General features: G+C 50.7%; 1 protein-coding gene across 5 annotated transcripts in view; it reads left to right on the top strand.

The window, feature by feature from the left end:
- The first annotated feature begins 1,977 nt into the window (after window positions 1–1,977).
- The window catches only part of NAP1L4 (nucleosome assembly protein 1 like 4), a 43,858-nt gene continuing 33,832 nt past the window's right edge, over window positions 1,978–12,003 (top strand). For 2 of the 5 annotated variants that reach the window (XM_055310645.1, XM_055310685.1), the window contains exons 1-2: window positions 2,761–2,866; window positions 10,701–10,819. The gene's annotated coding sequence lies outside the window, so the exon portion shown is untranslated. Of the gene's footprint in view, window positions 2,190–2,760; window positions 2,867–3,627; window positions 3,760–10,700; window positions 10,820–12,003 lie in introns of those variants that run through there. The other 3 variants (XM_055310655.1, XM_055310664.1, XM_055310675.1) reach the window with 3 other exon arrangements.

Here is a 12,003-nt window from a genome sequence, read left to right as displayed (position 1 = left end):
GCCTTAGCTGGTGAAGAGTAGGGACTGTCCTGGCTAAGAAGGAACCCAGCCCAGAGCAGATCCATTTGCTGGTGCTTCTGCTGCATGGGAGATAATCAGAAAGGACTGTGTCCACTCGGTAACTAGGAGGCATCCGCACAAGGCTCTGGGGTCAGCAAAGCTTGAGTGTCTGTCTGTCTGAGGGCCTGGGATGGCGGCAAGGAGACTGTTCAGAATGAAAATGTCTTGAGGGAGGAGATGGGGGCCTGGCCCTCCCTTCTGGGCATGGGTGTGACATGGAACCCACCTTCATGTGGGGCTCTTGGGAAGCCTCTTGGTGGATCCTCAAAGCTTATGGTCCAGGCAGGGTGGTACCTTCAGACACAGAGTCGCAAGTGCTGGGAGCCGGTGTGTAAAGCCGATGTGGTGAGAGAGGGAGCCCACTGTTCCACGGCAGGCGGTGGGACTGGGTGTCCCACCCCAGGTCCCTGGGGACTGGAAGGGGAGGGCAGAGCCCTGCATGGAGCTGGGCAGTGGCAGGACTCCGTCCCTCAGCCCTGACATGGAGTGGAGGCTCCAGAAACTCCAGGCCAGGAGCAGCTGCCCCCCCTTGGAAGCAGAGGGAGACTACCCCACAGGGACCACTTCCTGACAGGTAGACAGTGGGCACAGGGAATGCTGGTTCCAGAACAGACATTGTACTGAGTTGAATAGTATCCCCCCGCCCCCGCCATTCATGTCTAGCCAGAACTCCACAACCCACCATATTTGGAAGTAGGGTCTTTGCAGGTGTGCTTAGGTCACGATGGGTTTGCATAGGAGTGGGCCGGAAGCACCACCCGGCTGATGTCTATAAGGAGAGACACAGACACAAGAGGCCATGCAGGACAGGCAGAGACAGGAGGGACCTGGCCACCAGCCCAGAGACACCCAGAGCCCCCAGGACCTGGAAGTGGCAGGAGGGATCCACACCCTAGAGCCTCTGGAGGGAGCACAGCCCTGCCCGCACCTGGGTTTCAGACTTCTACTGTCCAGAGCTGGGAGAAAGAACTTTCCTGTGATTAAGACACCAGTTCAGGGTACTTTGTAGTGGCTGCCCCGCAAACCACAGGAGACATTCATTCTCGTACCTTAGTTCTCTTTAACAGAAAAATACATTTGCTGTGACTTAACACGTCATCTTAGTAAATCCATTTATGGCTGTAACAGGGGACAAAATATAGTCATGGTGCCCATGCCTGGCCTGCTGTCTCCACGCAGTGTCTGGACCACCACTGGGCCCAGGAGCTAGGTCTCTGGCCCCTCAGGGGGTGGCTGCTCCCAGTCACTGAACACCACGGCCTGCAGGGCCCAGATGTCATCTGGAGCAGGATTCAGGCTAAGCCACTCACAGGACAGTCTCCTTAGGAGAGCCTCAGGTAGCCTCAGGTACCTTGTCCCCTCCTCTGGCCCCCGGGGGGGGGGGCATCAGAACAGTGGACACCAGCACCAAGCTACTGGCCAGTGACATGGAGTGGAGTCCCCACCAGCCCCGTGAAGGGGGTATGACAAGTGCCCATGGCTGAAGGTGCAGGAACTGCAGCACAGGCTGTCGAGGCCACCCAGCTAGAATTGGGAAGGTCGGGGCTCTGGGCCAGGAACCTGCCCTTTTACTTCTGGGTCCCCTGCCCAGCCTGCTGGCCAGGATGACTGAGTGTGCACAGGGGCGGGTGCCAGCCCCCAAGAGACTCAGCCCCAGCCCCCCCGTACCTGCGCAGCTGCCATGGAGTTAACATGAGGCCCCTGCAGCCGCCCTAACCTGGTGGCATGGACAGGCCCTGTGCAGATGGAGACGAGTCTGGGGGCGAGCGGGAGGGGCTGCAGCTGGAAGGGGCGAGGAAGGGCCGTCGCCAGGGGCGGGGCGGGGCGGGGCGGGGCGGGGCGGGGGGGGGCAGCCCCGAGACCAGGCGGCGGCCGCCTCGCAGCCCGCCTCGCAGCCCGCCTCGCAGCCCGCCGACCACAAGGACGTGGTTTCTGCGGCGCTCTCAGCACCTGGGCCCGCGGTGCTTGGCCGTGGGGGCCACAGGAAAATAAAGCCGCATCATCAATGCGCCAGCAGCGGGAGGGCTGGCGGGTCCCCCTCGCCGCCCGCCTTCCCAGCGGCCGCCCAGCCGCGCGGGGAGGCGGCCCGGCCAGGGGCCACAGTCTCGAGGACGCCCGACTGCGCAGAGGTGCGGCCCGGGGGCAGGACCGCAGACACCGGCCCGGCCCGCTCCGCTCTCCACCCGCACCGTCGTCCTGCCGCGGAGCCCAGCGCTCTCGGACAGACGGTGACGGGGCTGCGGGGGCGCGCGCGCGGGGAGGCGGGCGGCGGGCGGCGAGCGGCGGGCGCGGAGGCCAGGCGGCCCGGGGGGCAGCGGCGTGGGCGGTGCGGCCGCCGGGGGTCTGCGGGGCGGGCGCGCAGCTGGAGCCGCTCGGCGGGCTCGGCGGGCTCGGGGCGGCGCGGCAGGTGCCCTCCACGTGTCCTCCGCGCGCCCCGGCCCCTTAAGGAGGCGGAAGGAACGCGGGCGCGCGCCGCCGTACACGTCACACACCTTATTTACATACAGCTCGCGGGTCTGAGCGCGACGCAGCGCGACGCAGCGCGACGCAGCGCGACGCCCCACCCCTCCTGTCGCGGCCTCTGATGGGCCGTCGCCGGCGGCGCCGAAGCGTAGTTGACTTGCGCCGAGTCCGCCCAATCGCAGGCCGTCTTGCTTGTGCAGGGCGGGGCCAGGGGGCTCGGCCAATGGGAGGCGGCGTTGTTGGCGGCCACGGCGGCGCAGCCCCTGGAGCGAGCGAGGCCACCGCCGCCGCCACTGCCGCAGCCGCAGGAGGCGTGAGGAGCGGACGCGAGGCGCTCGGCCGGGTAATGGCGCGCTGGGGCTGCCGGCGAGGGGCCGCGGCCGCCGAGGGCCGGGGCGGCGGGGGCGGGCCCGGGGCGGCGGGGGGAGCAGGCCGCGGCGGCAGGGGCGGGGCGGCGGGGCGGCGGGCCCGGGGCGGCGGGGGGAGCGGGCGCCGCGGCTGACCCCCGCCCCGCTGCGGCGCTGAAGGTCAGGAGGCGCTTTGTTCCCGGGCGGCCGCCCGCGCCCCCGCCGCGGCCCCGACGGGAGCGCCGGCCGCGGGGCCCCTTTGTTTTCGGGGCGCGGGGAAGCCGCCCTCCGGGGCCGGGAGGGCACGGCACGGCCCGTGCGCGGCCTGGCGCTTTGCCGGGCCGCGGAGCCGCCGTCCGCCGGGGCCGCCTCTGCGGAGCGCGCGGGGCGGGGGGACCCCGGGCGCTGACCCGGCTCCGGGAGCGCGGAGCGGAGCGGCGCGGGGACGCGGCTCGCCGTGCGCACGTGCTCGCTGCTCCCGCCCGGCCCGGCGCCTGGGGGCCGCGGGGCGGGGACGCGGTCGTGGGAGCCCGGCTCGGGCCCCTGCGGCTCGGGCTCCGGGGCGGTCCCCGCCGGCTCGGACGCGGGGGCCCTTAGCCTGGGCCGGCCGGGCGCCCCCGGTGTGCGCGAGGGGACCCGGGCCGCGGGGAGGCCGCCGAGGAGAAGGAACCCTGGCGCCTGGAGGGTTTCCGTTTGTTGCTTTTTCCCTTGTTTCTGGATAAGGAATCTTTTTTTTTTTTTTTTTTCATCTTTTGAGGTAAAGGATCCTAGTGCGGGGTTTCAGACGTCCCGTGGAGGAGAAGACCCTTCTGGTCAATAGAAATACGGTTGGCGAAATTTCATTTCTTGTAGGATTACGGTGACAGAAGGGACTTGTTTGGTCAAGTAGGTAGGTCACTCAGAGTCGTCCTAACAGTGATCTTAAGACTTGTGGTATGATGAGAATGACCGTTCTCGAATTCCTTAGTTGTCGTGTAAACCGGTAGTTACCACAGCATCCTGCTGTGTGAGGTCCCTGCTCTGACACACACACTTGTAGCCGTTTTCCTGCTTTGCCGGCGAGGCGATCGGGGTTGACGATACCTGCGGTCATTTGTACTTCTGTGTCGTAAACAGGACATTAAACGCATTCGTGAATTTCGCATTATTTTTCAAAACAAGTATAGCGATTGGAGAGATTGGATTCTTTGCAAGAGCTGATGGAGTCGTTTTTGTTTTGATGATGCTGGTGAACTGAACTCCGAAAAGTTTACTTTTGCTTTGGGATTGTTGTCCTCCGTGTACAGGCGTTTTTAGAATTTCGAGGATTGGCCGTTTAGAGGACCAGAGTCTCCTGTGGTGTTTTTGAGTGTAGGGATTTTTACCTGTGTGAGGTAGCTCATAGTTCTGCAGAGATGAAGTCCCTGGAGTCGGTGTGTGTGTCATTACAGTGTGTGGATTTGTACTTGAGTCTCTCAGGACGGTGTTTCTAGCCTGTCGGGGTCTCAGCGGCCCCTGGTGCTGGGAGCAGCTTCCTGCATCTGCAGTTCCCACCAGCCTCAGTGGGATGGAAGTCTTCTTCAGCATTTTTCTTCTCTTGAGCAGTTGATAGTCTTTTAGTTTCAGCAAGAGGGGACTACAGAGGTGAACGTATAAATGGTACAATAGAGTTCAGAATACTTATTTTTAGGTTTTGTTTTTTTTTTTTTAATTTTCATTGTCCACAGTTGTAAAACGTTTTGAAACTGTTTTCATAAACTTATGTTGTATTGCCAAGAATTTTGCCAGAGAACTTACATTTGTTTGGTTTGTTTTGCAACAGTAATATATAGTGTCTGTGGGTGGGAGGGTGATGCACATTCCTGAAGACCTCCCCCGTCAGCTCTGTGAAATGGGCAGAACCCTGCAGTGCTGGGAGTAGTGCTGGGAGTGATGGCCCCGCGTGTGAATGATGAGGCAGCAGTGAGGAGCTTATGGGGAGTTCGGTCTGGAATTGCTACCTAAGACATGCTTACTTGAACTGGGAAATGTGTTCAGGCATCCACAGCGAAAGGTTGGTGATTACATAGCTTCGCCAGTCCTCCACTGAGAGGTTTTACAAGGGGCGAGAGCAGGTTCCTCAAAGGAAGTCACTGTCATCCGGTCTTGGCTTACTTTGCGTGATCACTACTGGTTTAGCTAGTAGTTGCCTTCCCAGACAGCAGGAGGGGATTTGTCGTTACTCCTTCCGAGACCCTTATCAATGGGCAGTGAAGAATTTTAAAGATTTTACTTATTTATTCATGAGAGACACACAGAGAGAGAGAGGCAGAGACACAGGCAGAGTGAGAAGCAGACTCTGTGCAGGGAGCCCAATGCAGGACTGGATCACGGGTCTCCAGGATAACACCCTGGGCTGAAGGTGGCGCTAAACTGCTGAGCCACCCGGGCTGCCCAGAAATTTTTTAACAAGTGGCTTTGTGGTGACGTAGATATGTTTTCATTTGACAGCCTTTGGTTTTCTACCCTGCGCGCTTTAGAGAAGGCAGAGCTGGTTTCTTTGACATTTTAATTTTAAATTTCACGAGTACTTAATAGCAGGAGAGGTGTAGTGTGTTTCTGTAGTGAGAAAACTATAAGAGAGCACTTTGTGGTCTCTGCTACCTATCTTGACCACTCACTGTGTAGCCTTAAATTTCCTTCTACAAGTATACTCTGCCAGCTATTAAAACTAGATGTTATTCCATTCTGGGCTCATGACTTTTTTTTTAGGTAGTGTGCATTTTAATATTATCCAGAAAGCCTGTTTCAAACAAGACGAGATGATTTCTAGTAAATAGTTTTGTGGTACAAAGAATCAGCGTACACCTCAGACATTTATCTACCAAGGCTATAAGAATACATTTGTAAATATTACACTTTAAAACATTATGTGGGGGCACCTGGGTGGCTCAGTGAGTTGGGCATCTGCCTCCGGCTCAGGTCATAATCCCAGGACTCTGGGGTCGAGCCCCATGTCAGGCTTCTTGCTCTTTCTCTCTGCCTGCCACTCCCCCTGCTTGTGCATGTGTGCGCATGCGCACTCTCTTTCTCTCTGCCAAATGAATAAAAATTTTATTTTTTTATTTTTTTTAATAAAAATTTTAAAATAAAAATTGCATGTGTAGTAAAATAGTTTTTATTTATTTATTTTTTAAAGATTTTATTTATTAATGAGAGACAAAGAGAGAGAGAGGCAGAGACACAGGCAGAGGGAGAAGCAGGCTCCATGCAGGGAGCCTGATGTCGGACTCGATCCCGGGTCTCCAGGATCAGGCCCTGGGCTGAAGGCAGGTGCTAAACCACTGAGCCACCCGGGCTGCCCAGGAAATAGCTTTTAATGCTTTGTATTCATTCCTTCGTGGGCCTCTCTATTGGCTAGACAGAGTTCTAAGTACTGGAATATTGCACTGAACAAAACATATTTCTGTAGTGGGAGACAGATAAACAAGTTAGATGGTGATGGGTGCTTTTGAGAAGAAAAGTAGAGAAGGAGTAGGGACTTGGGTGGTGGTGAACTTTTAAAAGATTTCATTTATAGATAGATAGATTAGATAGATAGATAGCAGAGTCTGGGAGGGCCAGAAGGAGAGGGAGACAATCTTAAGCAGATTTCATGCTGAGTGTGGATCCCAATGTAGGGCTCAATCTCACGATCCTGAGATCATAACCTGAGGTGAAATCAAGAGTCGGACACTTAACTAACTGAGCCACCCAGGCACCTCCGTTGTGATATTTAAACAGGGTGAAGCGGGAAGACCCTACAGAGTGAGAAGACCTTTAAATACTGGAGTAAGGAAAATTTTGAAATATTAGCCTTGTTTAGTCATATACTAACGAATTGCAGAGAAAGGAGAGTGGAAGAGGAAATTGGAGTTAAAGCAATGAAGAGCCACTTTGCCTCAAGTAAAAATAGAATGTTTGGTGAACGAAAGGAAATAAGTTTTTTATTTTCTTCCGGAAAACCAAGGGCTTAGTCTCTAGCAAGTTTCTGAAGAGATGGTCTGCTCTTGTCTAGTGGCAGTTAGATCTCGTAAGCAGCCCTAACTTCCTCTGTGTCTTAAGAAACTCCATGGGAGAGACTAAGGTACGTGTGGAGTTGTGCGCAGGCAGCACCTGGGTGGGCTGTTACTTCACAGCAGTGAGTGAGTAAAGCAAAGACTGCTTGGCTGCTGTGTCCTGCCAAGTCCTGTGCTAGGTCTAGGTCTAGGGATTGCTGCATTGAGCAAGTAGGTAAGTCCCTTCCCTCATGGAACTTGTTCTTCACTGCAAAGACAAACTTACATTGTTTATCCCTCTTTTTTTTTTAACATGATAATAAAAAGTTTAAAACCTATGGAAAAGTAACGCTCCCCTGTATCTGACACCTACCTGCAATAATTAACTATTTGCTGATCTTCGTTCATCTGTAAACATATACATGATTTTTTTTTTTGTTGTTTCTTTGTTTGCTTTTAATTTTTTAAAAGATTTATTTATTTGAGAGAGAGCATGTGAGGGAGGAAGGGGCAGAGGGAGAGAATCTTCAAGCAACCTTCCCAACTGAGCACAGAGCCTGATGTGGCATTCCATCTCACTGCCCATGAGATCGTGACATGAGTTGAAACCAAGAGTTGGAATACTCAACCAACCACTGAGCCAGCCAGGCACCCCTACATATGATTTTTTAATTAAAAATTTTTATAAATGCCCAAAGGAAAAGGAAAATCATGTATACTAGATTTTCTATCATTATATGTGATCAAAATCATTTGAACCCAACTTCAAGACTATCTTTAGAAGTTCAAGACCCGGGCACTTTTTTTGTTAAGAGTACAAACATAGTTAACATGGACATTTTCCATTAAATTAGAAACTTACGTAAGTTATTTGGGTTGTTTACTTTAGACATGTTTTCACTTGCCTGCTTGCATATTGAATCCAACACAATTACCTTCTAATGCTAAGGAACATAATGATAGGCTAGATAAAAAAAAAAAAAAATCAACCAGTCAGGTCAGGGCACTATAAATGAGATCTGGACTGTCCCAGGGCTTCATATATTGACCATGCCTTGTGGGTGGAAACATTGGGATTTCTTGCAGGGGGTATCCTGATCCCTCTTAGAGTGGATGGTTCCTTTGTCCTTTCTGATGTGGTTTTAAGCTGAAACGTGATTTGGTACTCCTGGAGGACTTGGACCTGAACCCCAGGGCTGATCAGACTTCACCTTAGGTTCATAGGGTAGGGTCACCATCCCTTAGACTTATGTGAACCACATGATTGTTATAGGGTTCATTTAACACCATCCTCATTTAATAAAAATTATAGACTAATGAGATTCTAAAGTCTTAGACATTGGTTACATTTAACTTAATTTTGGTTATTCAGTCATTTCATGGGAAGACGTTGAGAACTTTTGACTTAAGATAGATAATGTATAAAAATTTTGATTATGTGAAGGATGACGATATTCTCCAGCTTACTCTTTTGTCTTTTAGAAGTGGCCCAGTTTGGGCAGCTGGGGTGGCTCAGCGGTTTAGCACCACCTTCAGTCCAGGGCATGATCCTGGAGACCTGGGATTGAATCCCACATCAGGCTCCCTGCATGGAGCCTGCTTCTCCCTCTCCCTGTGTCTCTGCCTCTCTCTCTCTCTGTCAACTCATGAATGAATGAATGAATGAATGAATGAATGAATAAATAAAAATCTTAAAAAAAAAGTGGCCCAGTTTGAAATTATATTACTCTAGCTATAGGCTAAGTGTTGTGGTGGATTTTTTTGTTTGTTTGTTTTTACTGTTTTTAAGTATGCTCCATGCCCTTCGTGGAGCCCAACCCGGGATTTGAACTCATGAACTTGAGATGACCCGAGCTGATTTCAAGAGTTGGATGCTTAAACAACTGAGCCACCCAAGTGTGCCTATGGATTAATAAGTGTTTTAAAATTGGGAATTTTGGGGATGCCTGGTGGCTCAGTGGTTGAGCGTCTGCCTTTGGCTTGGGGCGTGATCCCAGAGTCCCGGGATCAAGTCCCCATCGGGCTCCCTGCATGGAGCCTGCTTCTCCCTCTGCCTGGGTCTCTGCCTCTCTCTATGTGTCTCTCATGAACAAATAAATAAAATCTTTAAAGAATAAATAAAAAATAAAATTGGGAATTTTGTTATAGTGGAAAATTAAAAACTGAAAATTTTTTCCCATGAAATTTTTTTGTTTGGGCGAGAAATTCATAAATAGGATTGTGAGGTATCTTCTATAAATAAAAGCAAAACATTCATTCATGTAATCATGGAATTTTGCATATCAGCCCAAATGTAGAATTGTAGACCCAGTTAAAATTGTTAGTCCTACAAGGGACCTGAATTGCTGTATTCTTTTTATATTTTTGGATATTCTTTTGCCTGATGACGTGTTCATATTTTGATATACTTACCTTTTTAGGTAAAGGAGACCTTCAGATGAGGCTTCAGCACACCAAAATTTAAAACAAATGGGTAGTTGTATTTCTCAAACCTACAAATTTAGTAGTTCCTTGTAACTTTCTCTTTGAACTAGTTGGATTGCTAAACATGAAAAGTGACAAATGGAATTCTAGCTCATTCATAATGTCACCAACTCTAGGTTATTTTTCCTTATATAAAGGGAGAACTGTTGAGAGGAACTGGATTTGCTGGTCCCTGCCAAGCAGCAGGGCAATGTGTAAGCGTGTTGCAGTCCCAGAAGCCGGAGGAGGAGGCCTGCAGCAGGTCGTGTGCTGGCCACCTCGCCTGTGTCATTCTGACTTCACAGCAGCCCCTCGGGAGGCCCCATCTAGTTTGTGGGTGTCGGAGCCCTGGTTACACAGCTAGGAGACGGCAGGGTTGGCCTCAGAACCAGGTCACTGTGTGTCTTCTGTGTTTAGATGCGGAGTCCTGTGTTTGAATTGTTTAGACCTTAAACATAGTCTCTTTCCTGTTGTGTAAGCTTATTGTATTTTCTTTCTCCTTCTGTCCTTGATTGAGCACTTTGTTTTGTTTTTGCAAGTGTTATGTTGGGTTTAACCTAACTGCTTTGTCATCATGTCACCAAAAATAGTGTTAAATAGTGCATGGCTTCACATAGTTGGAAATAAAGTGGATTGTTGTGTGAACGGAATCTGTTCCTTTGGAGTGGCGTCCTTCCACGGGAAGGTGAAGCTTTTTGGCCTGTGTCCTGTTGTGGAGTGTGTGTTCACTCAATAGCTCTTTAGCTCTTGTGCTGGACACTGCTGAGGGCCCTGGGACCACATAGTGCACTGCATAGGAGGGGCATGATTATTCTCCATTCTTCTAGACGGCGTACTACTTGGGAATGCTACTGCACTGCAGGATTGTTGATTGTCATCTGTTCCAGGGACAGCAGCAATCATCTCGAGTTAAGCAGGTGGAAGCGGCAGCCGGAAGTGAAGTGATTGGTGGTGGTAGGGAAAGATCAGGAGGGTCTAGATTTGAAATGCGCAATGATTTTAATCTATAATGAACCAAAGGAAACGACGTGGAGAATCTCATGCACATGTTTTTAGGAAAATTAAACCTAAAGACTGAGACTGATTTTCCACAAATCCTTGATTTACAGAAGATCAGAACTTACTCTACAACTAGTGAGCACCTGTCAAGAATCTCTCCTTATCCTAAAGCCAGTGAACTCACTGCATGACATTTTTACTGAATTTTCCCTTTTGTACTCTGCCCACAAAAGCAACCTGCCCTAGACCTTGAGTGGACTCCTTTGTAGCTCACTGCAGTTTCCTTGTCCCAAATTGCAGTTCATCTGCAATTCCTGTGTAAACTCAGTGTCTGGTAACTTGGCCTTGCCTCAGTTTACCTCTTTTCTTCTAGGTTTACGTTACATGGTGTCAGGAGTGGGATCTGAAGGAGCCAGCCACTGAGGAGCAAAGTACCCACATTTGAGCCCTTTGTGCTCTTTGCTTCCACGAGTTGACATAACTCTTGGTTTGGTGAGTCTCAGTTATCAAGTCCCTTCTTTTGGTTGAACTCTCAGAACATGTCAATCCTCTTTTTTCTTAATCTGGTAGTGAGATCCCAGTCATCTAAATGTTCTAAGGGTAGCCCTCTTTCAGGAACCCTGGCCAATTTTATATTAAGAAGTAATGGTCCTTCCTCATGCCTATTTCTGCCTACATGGGTCATACTTACTAGAAGGGTAACTTAGTGCTGTGATGGCTGTTGTGGGGGACATTTCATCCTTTGAGGCTTGTCTTTGTCCCAACTAAGTTAGAACATGGCTACAAAATTAAATAGTCCAAGTGGGATAGTTCTTTTCATTGGTATCTGGAGGTTTCTAAACGTGTTCAGGATTCTCAAATTGCCTCCTTACACAATATTGTTTCCAGACTGATTGAAGTGAATAAACAACTAAAGATGGATAAAAATACAGTGTCAGAGGCCTCTTTCTTGGTGCTAGCCAAGGTTCCCTCCTACCTGCATTGGCTCACCTCTTTCCATACCCTTTGCCTCCTTATCCTCCCCTTTGTCTGACGTCCTTCTTTCTGTCACTGAAACCTCTTCAACCATAACCCATTAAAACTATCCCTTTCACAATTCTGTCTTCTGAGGATGCTGCTAAACCACCCTAAAGTGCCAGCACCTCATGGACAAAAGCTGAGCTTAGGGCTATAATTAAGGGCCTTCCCAAAGTAACTATGAGGATCCTCATAGATGGGTGGAGGAATTCAGTATTATAACCTTGACTTAACCAGCCTGGGCTCAGATCTCTGTCAGTTAGTCCATAGACTTGTTGGAGAAGGTCAGGCCCAGTGCTGCATGAAAACAATCTCTAGGGTTTAAGCTAGGCCAGCTACCAGCCATTTATATGACCAAGCTTGCAGCATAGCCAGAAGGCTATGTGAAGTCATCCCTAGGGCTTTCCCCAAGCCCATGGACCAGAATAAGATTCAGGCACGCACCCAAAAGCCTGTTGGGTCTGACTGTGACTGTTAGTGACTTATCCATGACCCTAAGCTGTTTTCAAGGAAAATTCTAGACTTCCCATAGATATTGAGTCCACTCTGGTGGGGTTTGATTCTGTGGTTGTAAATGGGATGAAGCAAGGACATAAAACTTTCAGATTAACCTGTATGGGACTGGCATTGAGCCTCCCATAGGTGGAGACCACAAAGCA

This window comes from Nyctereutes procyonoides, unplaced genomic scaffold, assembly GCF_905146905.1.
Source record: "Nyctereutes procyonoides isolate TBG_1078 unplaced genomic scaffold, NYPRO_anot_genome, whole genome shotgun sequence".
NCBI classification, from domain to species: Eukaryota; Metazoa; Chordata; class Mammalia; order Carnivora; family Canidae; genus Nyctereutes; species Nyctereutes procyonoides.
Note: the sequence above shows the minus strand (reverse complement) of the source record. Positions and strands in the feature narration are given on the sequence as shown.